Raw genomic sequence first — 17,321 nt, 5'->3', positions numbered from 1 at the left:
AAAATGAAAGATACAAAGCAATGTATATTAAACACACACACAACAGAAATTTGAGACAACAAACATAATATAACGAAAAGCATTTCAAATCTCATATTTTTCCTGCTTAAAAACACCCAACAGAAATTAAAACCTTTTGTTTTATCTGTTTATTTGTTAGCTCTTATAATTTGAGAAAAGTCACTGTAGCACTCTCACCTTGAACCAATGTTTGGAACTCTTTGTGTTTTCTGTTTTTTAAAAAAGGAGGGGGGGACCCTTTCTCCCTATGTGTTTAAAAAAAATACAGAAAATTATTCAGACAGTTAAAATTGGAGAAAGAAAAAAACATCTGGAAAGATTGCATAGTTGCGAACAGTGGCTTTTCATCAAGGTGAAAGAAAGTGCATCTTCTGATAAAATAGTATCCGAATTTTTTTTGTCATTGTTCAGTTCCATACACGTACACAGTATATCTATATATCTATATATTTTTCAATCCGCTGCTACATATCACACATGAAAAGATATTTACAGCACATATCCACACATACCATATATCCTCACACATGCTCATTAATTAACATTTGACACCGATAACAGCCATTCTTATATGTTCCACCTTGGGATTTCACCCCGCCCCCACCCCATGCAAATCTGTACTCTTTTAAATATATTTTGTTTCATATTCTGCAAGACTTGAAGAAAATATATATATAGATATATCTCTGACTCCTCGTATAATGTTGATTTTTTTAACAACATCACAGAAATAAGAAATATATATCAGGGAAAGGTCAGAGTAAGCACCAAAATGTTTTGGTGTCATTGTGATGCCTCAAAAGGCTTGTTTCCCCCTCCCCCCCTTGCTCATCCATGGCTATGTTGAAAACAAACAATGGGCATTTGGGGAAAAACAGGAAAAAAAGTTTAAAAGTGCAGGTTTTGTTGAAATAAGAGTGAAATGTGGAAACACTCAGGTTTCAAATGGCACTCAGTTGTTAAAGCAGAACAACTTAACAGTTTCACGTGCTCATAAATACAGTCTACGAGTCTATGGAAAGGGGCGGCATATAAATCTAATTAATAATAATAATAATAATAATAATAATAATAATAATAATAAATAGGAAAGTTTCTTCCTGCTCCCACAAAAAAACCCTCCATTCTTACTTCTACCCTCGCTGGGTAGCTTGTTGGCTATTTTTTCCCCTTTCTGTCAGAATGGAATAAAATATTATATATCTATATATCTATATCTATTTACTCCTCCCCCCCCCCGCAATACTATGTGAAAATAAAGAACAATTCTTGGGTTTAAAAAAATACTTTCAGAATCTTCTCGTTTTGCTGCCTGCTTGAAATATATTTATGTATTAGTCCAATCATTTACATTTCTGTAGGAAGCACTTTCTCCTTTTTGTTATATGTTAAGTCTTAACAGGGGCTCTTTTCAAATTTTTGCTTTTAAAAATATATATATTTATATATATATTTGTTAATTTTTGGATAAATATTTATAACTATCTATAGTAAGGCTATATGGGAAGAATTCTGTGTAATATTTTGTTATTTCTATGAACCAAAGTATATAAAATTATTCTAGCACCTTTATATATAGAATAATTATGGATGTGTCTTCATTTAGTATAAAATACGGCTCAACATCTCTCTCAAACTTCCTTTCATTTGATATGTCAGTATAATAACTCTTAAAAAAACTGTAGCACCGTAGCACAGACTGGGGATACAAAGGCTGCTTAAAACAGGTCAGAAAAATTAACTTGGTCATATAATATTGTGATTTATTTGAAGATAAGATGGTTGGGCTTTTCTTTTCCAGGACCAAAATATTTGTTTCTCAATAAGGTAATAGAATACAATATTTGAGGTTCCAGAATAGATCCAATGTTGAAACAGCTGCAGTCTATGGCTTGGATAAAAATACAAAGCCAACAGATCAAGGCCACTGATTATCTGCCTACTCACCATAAACACATCATCTCATAATACATTTCATCATTGCCTTATGAGTACTGTTGTTCAAAGAAGAGCTATTCTTGGTATCTGTACTTGAATGACCAGCATTCAAATTGCACCTTGCTCAATGTTGCCTTGGGTCACTGACTTGTCTGGCGAGGAACTCATAATTGTCTACCTCACAGAATTATTATGAAGCATACTTGGTGAAGAAAGTGTTTTTAGAATCAAAAGTACTTTAATATATATATATATTGTTGCTAAAAGTAATTAGGTTTGACTAACTTAGCCCTGGTAGGAACAAAGGCGATATGTACCAGTAGAAACCACATTTCTTATGTGATAATCTGTCAAAACATCTAATTTTTTCTCTGATCCCAATGTTTTTAAAAGCACATCTACAGGAGAAATGCTTTAACTACTGAGCATAGAGGAGATGAGGGCAGAAATGACTTTCTTCAGAGAGAGGAAAGACCTGGAAGAATCTCCATTACTTTCAGAGAAATTTAATACTGATGCCTCTTCACAGGAAGCCATGATAATTCAGATTTTTTTCTTGAGATTTAAATTGTATATTTTTGGAAACTTTTTGGAATGAAAGGGCTTCTGAGAAATCTTAAAAGGAAAATGTTGTAAAGAAATTTATGAGAGATGAAAGGTAAATTGGTAATGGAGCTCCATTCTATAATGTATACTCCTTCCCATACATTATAGAATTAATGATTCTTCTGACATTTACTTTCATACTGACATTTTCCTCTCAGAGGGTATACATGCATATATTTTGAAAAGAAGAGCATTCTGTTTAAACATAACCACAATCGAAAATAGTTTGCCACATAGCCAACATTTGGGAAAACCACCAAAACAAAAGAGAACACAGCTGCAACAACTGAGAAAGCTTATTATTCCTGACTGTTGTACTTCTGCTTCCACCAACCTAAGTTTTCTAGATCATATATTGCAGTACATCTCCAACCAGCTTTGGCAAAACTGAGCTTCTACCCCCCCCCCTTTTCTTTTCTTGTGCAATGGAAGAAGGAAAGGAAAAAACACCTTGCCCACAAATTGATGGATTAGAACTGACCAGTATTCTAAAGTTGAAACTTGGGTTGATAGAGAAATTCTATCTATCTATCTATCTATCTATCTATCTATCTATCTATCTATCTATCTATCTATCTATCTATCATTTATCTATGATCTATTGTTAGCTGCAATAAATAATTACTGCCATAACCTTGGCTATTGCTATGTGAATAAGGAGAAGACTTAGCATTACTTTTTTCACCTTGTTCTCGTGCTTTGGCAAAATGAACCAAAGGAATTGAAAACCTGTGAGGATAGTTCAGGAACAGCTAAAATTCAGGTCAAACTGAGTTCCACCTCACTCCAAATAAGTCTGTAAGTGATTTCTATACCAAAATATAGTACTATTAACAATTTATCATGGCTATCTCCATGGAATTATTCAACCAACAAGGAAAATTATGGGTTAGCATAATTATGAGTTAGTGTTATGCTGTTCCACTCAATGAACTACTGTTTCCATGTTACCTTGAGAAAAGAGAATTATGTCAATGTATATCTCTAATTAAAATGCTATAATGAATGTGTAAAATTTGCTGAATGCCCCTATTTTCAAATGAATCCTGTGAACATTAAAAAACAGATAATATGGAAGAATCCAGTATATAAATATATTTATTTCTGAAGGATGAGTGTCTCGTGTTTTATTTTAAACATGATGGCAATTATGGTAATTGCATTATGTAATTCTCCTGATTTGGGCTTTATAATTTTGTCCTTTAAAATAATATTTAATCCTATAAACTGCCTAGAGGTTTTTTTTAGGACGGAAGGAAGGAAAAAAAGAAAGAAAGGAAAGAAGGAAGATTTTCAAATGTTCAAATCCATGTTGATCATCAAAATAGTTAATTCTGAACATTCATAAAAAGATCTGGAACCTTTATCCTTATCATTGAATTGATATGGTTTTAAGATTTTCAACAGTTTATTCCAGTTGTCACCAATGGGGAAAACATGTTAGTTTTTGTATTCTTATTAGCACTAAGGAAAGGGATGAAATTCAACATTTGTGAAGAGTTGGGGCACCAAGTGGGGAAGAGACAATAAAATTCAAGAGTCAATTTTAATTTGTAATTTGTAGAAAAACAGCTATATTAATTCATGGTAGCAAAAATCAGAAGGGGAATCATTTTGATTACCGGTAACAAATGCTATTAAAAATTATAAACCTCATGAGTTGCAACTTACTCTGATTTTTGGATTACAGAGACAGTTGATAACACAATGCTGAAATTTGGCAGGGTACGTGGGGGTGATTGTAGCCCAATATAGAATCCTTCTATGTTTGCTTATAAATGGTAAATGACCCATGAAAAGGAACCCCAAAAGGAACTACTAGGGTTCAAAAGGAACTTTAGGATCTGAATAATCCTTCAGTTCCTATTACTGTCTTGTTAATGTCAACTCTACTTTCTCACTTTCTCTTTTCTCTATTATATGAGATAATTACTTCTTTTTTCTTGCTCTTCTTTATAGTTTATAATGATCCTGTGCAGTGATCATTTGAATGTCATGCCTGTTTATACACGCTCTCTGGTTTGCTTCCCAGCAATTTGGAAATGGATTTTTGTTTGCTAAAAATGAATATTAAATGTGCAGAAAAAAAATCAGAACTGAATTTCCTGGCTATTCAGTATATGTTCTATACAGCTTGTAAATCAAGCAGTTTATGAACAGAAACCTGGAGTTGTCTTTGCAATCCCACTTCCTGCCTCCAAGTTCAATATCTATATTTGATCGTGCAGACAGCTACAGCTTTTGTGTATTTTTCTTACATATCTTTAGTTCAAAAATAAAGAAAATCCATTCAAAGTCATTGAACAATGATTTACCTTTTAATTTCACACTATACAAGCAGAATTGCTTCCTATGTCATTTTGTTTTAATTCAAGTATTATAAATTTGTTTCTTTATATTGGAGCAAGTAAGCAAAGAAAGTTCTATAATTAGGAATGAATTGGAAGCCTGGTAAATAGGAATTAGAACATTCTAGAATTAGATCAAAGTACATCAGGCCAAATCATGCTTTATGTTAAAGAAGTATCTATTCTTTTTGAGTATTTTTATTATTTATTTATTTATTAATTCGACTTCTATGCTGCCCTTCTTAACCAACTCAGCCTTTCTAAACCTTCTCAATCTTTTTATGAAGGTTGGTGTCTGATAACATCTAATGAAATTAATTAAAATGATATTTCAGAAAACCTTCCTTCCTTCCTTCCTTCCTTCCTTCCTTCCTTCCTTCCTTCCTCCTTTCTTTCTTCCTTCTGGATCCTTATTAGTGTTTTATAGTGTCTTTCATATCGAGCCATTGTTGTGCCAATGTGTCAGTATGGAGGACAGGCTTAATATCACAATATATAGAAGATGCTATGTACAGTATTACTGGAAAGGATTAACCCATTTTTGATCATTTACAAAGAAACTCACATCTTAGCTTAATATGAAAAAAAATAAGTCTACAATTTTCTACCTTGGGGTAAACCCTGCTGAATTCTTTGGACTTATTTGAGTTTATGTGCCTAGGATCAGGTAACATATGAAACTCAATTTAATAACACAGGGAATGCATTCAGCATCCTGCAGTGAAAATATGAAATCTAATGATTATTGTAAGATGTGTAAAAATAGCTTTCAAAATATGTTGCATCTCTTTTTTTAAAGTAAAAGTTCAAAGTCTCATTGTACTAAGAGGCAGCATCTATTTTTTGGTGTTTGTTATTCCTCAAAACTTAAAACTTCAATTTTGGTTTAGATTAAGGGTATATTTCTTTCGCATATTTATTCTATTTTCAATGATAAAACCATCTTGAAATCATTGTCTAGGCTACTTCAAAATCAATTAGATTGATTAATCTTACAATCTACAAATAAGAATGTTATACCGAGTTTTAAAAAAACCAAAATCTAAATAAGTCAACATGGTAATCACTGAGATGGAGGTTTAGAATTTGCCTAGTTTCATAAATTGATTTTGACTTATCTTCCATTTCTGCTTCAAATTTTATATTTACTTATCTAGTGTCATGCACATTAATGGAGTATGGAAATTATTAATCTGGAACTAAATGTGAATATATGCATGTACAATGAAGTATAAAGTAGAAAACCTCATAAAGATATTTTGCATGATGAATTTGCGACATGAATATGTCAGAAGAAAAAAAAATATTGTATGGCTACACTATTATAATTTATTTTCATCTGTAGGTGGTATGAAATCTTCCATGTCCAGTATTAATATTATTAGTGAACCTCACTTTAATATCCATCCTTTCAAAAGTCTATCAGAAGTAGATTTATGTCTTAATGATCCAATGATGGGAAATTTTCTACAATAAGAATTTGGTTTGACCTTTTCTCATTTATTTTTTTGAAAAATGTCAAAATCATCTGTATTTGGAATAAATTCTACTTTATTATATATTATTATTTTATATGAATTAGCTGGACTATTTTGTTCAGTCTATTCAGATTGTATTAATTTATATTATTTTTCAAAAGTCTGTGTATGGTTTTTGCACAAAAATACAGTATAAACACATTTTAAAATAAATTATGCAAAAGCAGTAAATAATTGCAGCTTATCATCGATTTGGAGCTTCTCACAATGTTATCTAAAACATATGTGCACTCACTACAAAGGACTGTGCATGGACTCTCTTACAGAAAAGACATATTAGGAATAATTTCTCCATATATCAAAGTTTCATTATGACTTCAGAGGAGTTGGAATTGAGCGGCTTAGGAATGTAATACTGGTAAATTAAATTAAATTAAATTTCAAAAGGCAACTGGACTTTTTTCAAGCAAAACAAGAAAGTCCAGTTACCTTTTTCTTTGGGAAGAATTTTTATACAAAGAATTTTATCTACAAAGTGCTTAGGATCTAAATGAGTTCCTCTACAACATACTGTATGGCAAATGCTACTATACTCATTTTCACTTGGAATAAGTCTCATTGAATATAATAGGGCTAAAATACCCTTTGATAGCAGTTTATTCAACATTTCAGTTATTTCCATGCTATCAAAGTATAAAGGGATAAGGTTAGGAAACAATGTGAATAATTTCACTGTTTAGAATATTTGTAGCTCTTGATCTTGCCATTACAAGTATATTCAAATTCTTATTGGCAATTCCATCATAGTTCTTCTGTACTGCCATCCTTGATACATGCAAACAATAGAGTACTATGATTTGAGTACGTAGGGGTGAGGAAGAGGTTGTTTTCTATATATAAGCTAATTGGTATCTAGAGTTATTTTTTTCCTACCATTTAGCATTTAGGCTTATAAACTGCTTCATAGTGCTTTTACAGCTCTCTCTAAGTGGTTTACAGAATCAGCACATTGTCCCCAACAATCTGGAACCTCAGAAGGATGGAGAGCTGAATCAACCTTGAAGGCTGAGTCAACCTTTTTAATTAGCTTGCAAGGAAAATTAGAGGAAAATTGTACTCTCAAGTGTAAGTGATGCACTCTCCCTTCCTTCTTCCCAAAGAGATTTGATTTGAGATTTGGCACAACATTGGTTTCTATACCAAAGCCCCACTCCATCTTATTTGGATATGGCAGCAGGGAAAGAAGGACATCAGTAGTAGAATCTACTAAAGTTCCAACAACTGCATAAGAATGATAACAAAATGGTCTCTCCTTCCTTCTGCAGTTGTCCCATGCTATTTAAACTGATGTGAATTGACAGGATATAGTACAAACTTATTACTATTTTTTTCAAATTCCTGCTTTTCTTTTCTTGACCAGTGCCTTTTGTTTTGTGGTTATGGAAAGAGAGACATGGAATCAGTGGCCATTTCAGTGCACATTCTGATGGTACCTAATAAGAATCAATAGTAAATTGTTTCCATTGCATGCTGAAAAGACTTTCCAAAAAGACCTTGCAATCAACCTTTAGCATGAACATACAAACAAGGAAATGCTCATCTGTACATTTAGAATGACTGACCAGAAACCTCAATGTGGAGTTGCTGTACGTACTTTGGAGTTCAGAGGAAAACTGATACATAGCCTCCTTGGATGAAACACTCTCTTTAATTAAACTATGATGCCCTTCATTTATTTCCTTTGCAACTCTGTAACCCATCATCCTTGACCTCTCTAGACTATGATTTTCCTAATAGCCAGAACAAGCATCCATAAAGGACCAGTACTTAGAATTTCTGAACTGGTAGTTTTCAACTTTAATTTAAAACACAAGGTGACAAGTTTGAGCCTGGGCTGCAACTATAGGAATAGAAACATACATAACTATATTCTACTCAATATGGAAACACTCCAACCACAGAGAACACTATCAAGCCAGAATTAAGATTTTACCTTAGCTTTCTTTTTGCCATGCTAGTTTTCTTGGTGCAATATTTTTTTTTAAAAAAAATAAAGGAGTATTAAATCAAGTTAGACCAGAAGACTATTCTCTCAAGAATATTTACATCTAGAAATGAATAGATTTTCTTCAGTTTATACCTGCTAAGCACCATTTCATTATTCAGCCTACACCTTAAAATTGCTCAGGCAAGGCCATGCTTTTTAATGGTGCCACTATTTAACAAGAGCAATCAGACAGCAGTTTGCATGTTGGAACAAGGATTCCACTAACTCACTTTTAAGCATGGAAATGGGCCTGGTTATTACTTAGGGTGTACTTTCAATAATATTGATTACGAATAAAGGCTATACATGTCCCTGGATAATGTTGCAGGATCCAATCTGACTCAGTCACCAGGAACATAGGTTTCTTCTTCCAAGCTTTCAGAATTGTGGTGCTGCAGCCCATACTCAGGGAACTTTTTTGCAGCCTATCTCCAGCCTATCTCCAAGGATGGGATCAAGCCCAAGCCTGAAAGATTGGAAGAATCTCAGCTCCCACTGACTGACTCAGATTGGATCCTGCAATAATATTGATATAAAAGCCCATTTTGTATAACGTGACACTAGGATGGAATTGATAACATATTGAAAGTGCAGCCAAGTTGTGCAACAGGTACTACAGGTAGAAAAAGTTACAACTATTGTTATAATTAAAACATTGATATATTGTATGCAGTCAGGCACAGTGTGGGATCTTCAACACTGTACTGTTTCAGCCAATGCTTGGTGAACCAGGAGTATTTTCTTTTTATGAAAATATTGAAATTAGGGTACCACCATGGACTTAGGGGATTGGATGCAATTACATAAATTCTCATAGTATTCAACATTTGTAAATATTCAATTTTAATATTTGGGAGTCTTGGTTCCTTTTTGGTCCTCCATTAGTGTTAAAATTTAATGTCTAATTTTTTTTTGCCTGCTTTGTTATTAATGGATGCAATATTCTTGTTTGGAATTAAAGTGCAGATACATAAATTCACAAAGGTAACTGCCAACCATTGATCAAGAATCCTAAACCTAACTCATTTGACGGGGGATATATACCCTATAAACCAGACAAAATAAATGGACATAACCAATTGGACAAAACTTTTTGGTGGGCAAAAAAGGAACACAAGTTATCCTAGTGTCTGACACAAACCTACTGAGAGATCTGAAAATAGCAGAAAATTCTGGAAGAAAGTAGATGGCTATATGATACCGAGAGTTCCAGTTTTCAAAGTCTACGAGGATGACATTTTGATAGCATTCAGTTACTAAAATTATGAATCTTTATTTTCTCCTTGTTTATTTCTGCCACAATGAAATCATGACCTTATACTACTGGAATATTTTAGAGACTAAACTGAGCAAATAGATGAAAAGAAAGTTTCGCCATGGCAACCATGTTTGAATTCTAGTAATCAGGTTCTTGCATTAAAAAAATGGTGCTTTTAAGACTATCACTGTTTCTATGACTGGATCCCTGTACGTCAGGGGTGAGCAACCATTTTAGGCATAAGAGCTACTTGTGAAACTCCAACAAGTTGCTCTATCTAAGATTGTAAGAATTTGGCCATTGATGCTGTAATGTCATTGCAGGGGTTAATAGTTTTGGATCCATTTATGCAAGTTTTTGGGAGGGATGGTTCAAATAGCAAAATAATTATTGTTTAATGTTTGTTAATGTTTTGTTTGTTTTGTAACACCTGAGGGAAACATTGACCAATTTTGGGATTTTTAAGGTATGCAATCTCAGGGGTTTTAAGGGCACATCAAACTTCTGCCACAGTTAAAGTTACCCATTTCCCCCTTAACTCCCCTCCATCAAAACTGCTTTCACATGTGTTAGGAGGTTCTGAGCAGTTTGAGTGGGGTGCTAAGGGTCCTAAGGGGCCTATTGGTTGCCCACCCCTACTAAACAAGGCTTTACAAATCTTAATATAGGAAAATTTGGAAGGCACCATTTTTCTTACCCTTGCCAAGGAAAAACAGAATTTCTTTTCCTTTATTTCAGAATTATTTAATATTTTAAATCCAATCCTTATGATGATTTTTCTTGCTTTAAAAGAGTGACCTTCACTAAAAGAAAATGAATGGCCACATGTGACCAGGGGAGCTTTATGTTTAGGCAAAGATTTGAATCTAGGTCTTAATGGACCCTATTCAATGTTCTAACCACCATAATACACCATGATAATTATATATTATGTAAATATGATCCTTAGTGATTCCCTGAAAAGAAAATCTTACAATTAGAAGTACTTTCTGTTAGATGTATATTGGATCAATGTAAAACCATTGATCTGATTACTGCATACAATTCTACATGATTTACATGTCCTTTGCATGGTTAAATGTGATCACATTCTTTGGACAGCTAATGCTTCTTTGAATTAAACCTGCAAGAATCAAGAACATCCAATATCTTCCTTTTCCAATATTCAAAGATTATTTCTCCCCATTAATTTCCAGAATAGAACTATATAAACAATGTTAGTTTGATGGGAGAAATATAATCCAGAAGAAAAGGGAAAAATAAAGGAGTTGAAAATACTTTTTGTTCTCTTCCTGTTCCCCTCCCATCTTATTTGTCATTGCATATCAGTATTTTCATAGCAGATTTTAAACACTTATAAAGGGCAGCCAATAACCAAATTAATCCCAGAAATAAGAGTTATTCTACAGCAACCCTGGACTCTGCTTATTTCATGATTATCCAGTGGATGTTTAATGTAAGATCACTGTTCTTTGTCTCCATTTGGTTAAAGACACCTCTGAACGTTGACATGAACACTGCAGGATGAAAAAGGTGGACCTGCTGATATATCACAGAACACCTTGTCCCTCCCAGTCCTGTTAATTGCACAATTTGCTGGGTTATTCTCAAGGTCTTGGGAAGAACTGCTGCACTTGAATAGCTGGAAATCTCTGATGAGTTTTGATATCTCTTTTGATCTTCCATTGTAACCACTGCCATCAGTCTTTGTATAACATCATGCAATTAAAATAACAGCAAGAACATATAACAGTTGCAGACAGTGGGGGAAAAAACTACCCAAGAAACAAATTCCATTTGTGATATATAGGTTATGCAGTCAGGAAACTCAAAGGCAATCAAATGAACCCATTTGACTCAAGCAAAGCTTTTTTTTCTGTAGCATACAACTGTTGTCTGTTTCCCTCATTAAATCAAGGCTTTTCCCCAAAGTATGAGCAAGCATTTCACTGATTTAACAAGAAGGTTGCTAGCATTAAGAATCACACTACTGTTATCATACTGGCTGGGACATTGCTCAGATTTATCAGATGGCAAGAACTGGTGAAAGGTGAGGGTCAATAAAAGGTTGGTCCACACATGCAATTTTATCACAAGGAGTGAAGCAGGTAGTGGTCTCTGTTTGTGAACATGCTATCAATTATCACAAATGAAATTGTATTTGCTCACCATAAGGCTTTTCACTGAAGCCTGTTCACACAATCAGATGAAAGTCATCAGGTTAATCAGGCTTACATATATATGTGCGTGAACCAGCCTCATGACACACATGTGCCTTAACATTGTGCAGAGGAATAAACTATTTTTCAGACCATTTGTGAAATAGATTGTCCTCTATTATTAGCAGAGAACATTTTCCCTTTCAGATTAACTAAACACTCTCACAGCTAGTTATAATATAAAACTAAACTATAAATTGATTAACACATATTTAGCACTTTTTGTCCATCAGCTTCTGAGATGGTTAGCTGGGCCTCACAACATCCCTGTGAGGTAGGTCAAGATAATCACAAATAATTTACAAATAGATAAGTTGAAGACACAACAAAACCTATTACGGAGAGTTTTCACATTGTTCAAAGACTCTACAACAGAAATAGAAACCACAAGTTTCCAATGAACAGTCTTCATCACAACCCCAACATCACAACCCCAATATCATCACTGGTATCAAACAAAACCTGAAATCTCTCTATATATATATACCAAATCAGTTAGTCCTTTTTGTGTTCAAAAAAATACAATGGCATAATAAAACTGTTGGAAAATACAAAATTATCCTTGGTGTTGTTAAATTCATCCTCCCCTCCTCTCTCTCTCTTTCTCTCTCTCTCCCTCCCTCCCTCCCTCTCTCTCTCTCTCTCACACACACACACCAGATTCACAACATACATGGGGGAATAAAGACAATTTCTTTCCCACATGCTCTAATTATTCTAGTCCACAGACTGCTTCATATATGCAGATCATCATTTGAAGATTACAGCACCAAATGATGACATACTTCTTGCACATGAATGTAAGTGCCTTTTTATATTGCCAACATTCATATCAACAAAATGCTTTTCAGTGAAATCTTTTCCCACATTCAGCTTTGACTCTCCCACTGTAATGAATTACATGGCCATTAAGAGACCTCTGTGAGTAAATTAGCCTGTGGTTCAGAGAAGATGCAGTGGAAACATAGACACTTGTCATCTCCATTTTCTAAATTTCTTGTTGGAGTTCACAGAATCTTCTAGTACAAAATAGTACTTTGGTGTCTGGTTAATATTTACTGGTGATTCTGTAGGAGGGTTCTTCACTGTTTTTTTTAAAAAACCCTGCTTCTAGAAGAAATCAGTGATTGTATTGTAAACGTTTATTCAGACCTATCAATACTGAAACAGTTTGTGGCAGAATGCCTCAATGAAACATTTGCCCACATTGCTTTGGGGGTAGCCTTGAGATGTCCTATTAGCTGAGCTTCCCTGCACCAGAATATACCTGAGATACAAAGATAAATACTGATCTTTCCTTCAGCCTCCATGCACTGAACAGTCAAGGCCATCCTGAAAATGTCTAAGGCAGCAGACAAATATGGAAACATTTCCCACAATTTTCTGAAACAGAAATGTTTTCCTTCTCTTTGTGTGAAATGTCCCAAGTAGGCTACCATGGTTTAATTTTGTAAAATGTTGGAATTGGGGGTGCATGTGCAGAATCAGCAGTGTGTAATTTTTTTTTGCTGACTCGCTGATAAAAGTCTGAGGCCTTGTGCCAAAAATGGCACAGCAAAACAGGCACAAGAAGGCTTTTGTAGTAGAATAGGTTGCAAACTAGCAAATCACCAACTCCAAAGTAAATACGTAAATACGCAGGTGTACGAATAGTAGCCATGCCTTGAGATTTCTTTTTACTCCAAGCACCTCTGGGATTGTATTGAAATATGCCAGGACATAAATGTTGCTTTAGCACCAAATTTTTAATCTTTCCATACTTCTCTTATGGATAATGCTATCTGAGGATTATCTGCTATGTGTTATAATAGAACCATATTTAATATTTCACGTTGATGGAGTAGATGCTGTCTATACAGGCTTTGGTAAAAGGAAATGAGTGGCTACCCATTTGAAATTTGGGATTGGAAATAGACATTAACCTTCCACAAAAATTGTGCCAAAATTGATCTCAGTTCAAGAAACATCCCCCCACCCAAAAAACAAAACCCTTATACATTTGAAGGAAAGGGTAGCATACAGGGATGTAAGGCACAGGCATCATAATTTTGCTTAAGACTAATGTGTTTGTGTCAGAGGCCATATTATATCTGGGGATCATTTTTCTCCTAATTGATCAAAGAGTATGAGATCAAAAGTTGTGGACGGGAGGTGGGGAGTCTGCAAAGTATATGAAAATATATGTTAATGATGTTTATTCATAATCTCTTGTTATTTACTATGAAAGTAAAGTTGAATCCTGTATAGTCTCTATCAGTCACTATCAATATTCTTTGATATAATGATGAGGTAGAGGTCTGCAAAAGCAATAATCAGCTCAAAGTAAAGTTTTTGGGTATAGGAGAGCAGATCCAGATCTCTATTTGGTCATAGTAGTTATATTAGGTATTGTAACTTTGATTTATTCCATACTGTCTTCATGCCTATCCTTTCCCATAGCATTGTTGGAATTAAAATTAAAAGTAACGTTCTGAACACACTGAAAACAATGCTAATAGCTATTGCAGCCATAAATAAAAAGAGAGTGGATAGAATGGAGATTAAAATGTTTCTGCGCAGAAACTGAAATATTTCAGATATACACTTTATATTAACTCTCCATCATAAATGATCAGGCTAAAGTAGGGTAGAGAGGAATCATAGCTGGTTTTTTGTCCCAAAGAGTAGAAGAAAAATCTGCCAGTTATATTAATCATAATCTATTTAAAATATTTTAATGCTTATTTCAATCTCATGCAGATCACTTAAATATAAAATGTAACAAAAAAGATGGTTTATTGTGTGTGGCCTATCTTTCAATTACAAATAGAACTAAAAGTTAATATAGATAGATGTGGGCCATACAAGCTTTGAAAACACAATTGGAAGAAGCATTTTGGATTTGATACAACTAGAAGGATGGAAGCTCTTTGCACTTCATTACTATAACAATCACTTCTTTTTTATAGGCTTCCTTATAGAAGCCTGAATAAAATTATGTCTGCTTTAACTAGTAACAGAGTAGTGCTGCGTTCCTGGATGGATAATTTATTACATTTATATTCCAAGATTCTTCAAGGATCTCAGAGCCAGGTACCCATATTTCCATCCACTCCTCCCCACACAATATGATCTTTCAAATTGTTTTTAATATGTTAGGCCGAGAGAAGACAATGGCATTCAGTCAGTTTCATAAGAATATAAGCATTTGATCCTGGGTTTTCCCAGTCTTAATCTGATACTAACTATTATATCCAACTCAAACAAAACTACCGGGAGAATGGGGATCATATTTATTGCTGAGAATCTAAAGGAATTGCTTTCCCAAGTGAACAATTCCTTGAAATAGGCTGGGCCATTGTGAAAAATTGTGTGTATTCTCACAAGCGACCACAAGGACTATCATACATAATCCTAAAATGGCTGCCAAGGTGGGCCTAGCTACTCACAAAACAGCCATTTATTGGACGGTAATGTTATATTACTTTTTCTTTGGACCCTAGACTCCTTTTGAAATGGAATACTGAAGAGACCCCTCTGTCCTTGGTATTTTGGCAATAAAGTCTTGGAGCCTCTGAAGCGCCAAATAAATATGATATCCCATGCTGAATTCTTTGCCTTGTAGCATGCTAGCTTCCCTTTTGATGCTAATCCTAATGGAAAACAAATAAGACAGTTGTCCAGAGAGCAATGGGTACCAAGGAAAATATCTGTAGCAGCAAACTAGTGCCAATAGACACGAGACCCCTCCATTTGAAAGACTTACTGGGTGCATAGTTGTCATCACTTAAAGGAACCCTTGCATACTGGATGACACATAAAGTTGGATATGGTGGTAATAATTTTATAGAATGACGTTAATAATAATAAAAACTAGAAGCTTTTCTTCCACTTTGGTTGTTGTAAACACTCTTCCTTTAAGGCTGGAATCCTATAGCATTACTTTGCTATAGGGTTGCTTAGATTCCAACAGCATAGGTTTGTGCTTTGAGCAATTTTTTCATCTTCCATTAAAAACAACTTTAGAAAGGTATGTACAACTTTATTTTTATAAGGCATCAAATATTTCTTCTTCATTACACTGACTAATATTTGGATGCCTATCCTGGTTTCTTGAGGGAGGAAAGGTCATCAATATTTAAGGAATAGTGGCATAAAACAGATGGGATAGAGATCTGCAATAGGGACAGCAAAAGGATGGGCAAATGTCCTCTCAGTATGTACTTTAAGTGTGCAGTAATGAAAGATCCTAAACTACAATTAATAAGGAATTTTAATTACCTCCTTGAATGCGGAAAATAACCACATCAGTGACTTACTTTCCTATACTATTTCCAATTTAGAAGCATTTGTCTTGGGATGGGGGAAGATAATTAAAGAATGTGCAAAAAGAGAGAAAATTACCTGAAGCCTTCTAGATCAATAATTGTCATGAAAGGCAGACCTTTGTTAATATGATGCATTACCTGTAGTAGATGGCTGAAGTTCATGATATGAAGATTTTTCTATTCATTGAATTTCTTTTCAGTTTTTTAATGTTTAGCTTGTTTCAGATAGAAGCTGTTTTCTAACTCGAAGTCTAACAAAGCACAATCCCATAATGACTACAAAAAGACTGAATTACTTTTATTATGATAAATTAATCAATATAGAGAGTGATTCATCTTTATGTAGAAGAATGTACTATATAATATTGATGGCATGAACTAAAGTGTATTATATTATAACTGTTTGATATAAAAATATATTCTATACTTTTGAATTTGAAAATTGAAGCACTGCTGCATATTTGCACTTCCTTCTCTGTTCCTTTATTTTCTTTCCAATACAACATCCTAAAAACTGCCTTAATAAACAGGTTTATTTTTTAAAAAAATTAAGAATCCCAATACATACCCGGGATGTTAGTCCCAGGTTAAAAAAAAAAAAAGGAATAGCCACTTTAGCTCAGAACTGCTCACAATTGCAAATCAAACTTGCTGCATGGCAAATTTTGTCAGTCTTATTTGCTATTTATTATTGGGATGTAGAGGTAATGGAGGGGAAATTTAAAAATAGAACAGTGGCAGCATTTTGTCAGAGACATTTGTAGAATTCTTTACACGTAATGAGTACTTCTTCCAAAAGCCTTCATTTTTAATCTTTACAGGTAAAATGTGTCAATCTATCATTGTTCATTTTTATAGGGAAAAAGTCAGAAAGGGAGACCATGTTCACTATTAAATTAGGATTGCTAATAAATATAGAGTTATTATATTGACCCAGACGTTTGGTAATCTTTGCATTTTTTGCTTTTGTATGAAAATATTTTCTCTATTTTTTTCTGTCACTAAGAGTGAGTGGGTGGGCAGTCATACAAGTTTTCCTAAATAAATAAATACAAGTGGGTATCTGTTACATATATTTAAATATCCAGGGTTCTGGGTA

This window comes from Erythrolamprus reginae, chromosome 1 (genome assembly GCF_031021105.1).
Source record: "Erythrolamprus reginae isolate rEryReg1 chromosome 1, rEryReg1.hap1, whole genome shotgun sequence".
NCBI lineage: Eukaryota > Metazoa > Chordata > Lepidosauria > Squamata > Dipsadidae > Erythrolamprus > Erythrolamprus reginae.
The sequence above is the reverse complement of the archived record's forward strand: the minus strand, read 5'-3'. Positions refer to the sequence as shown.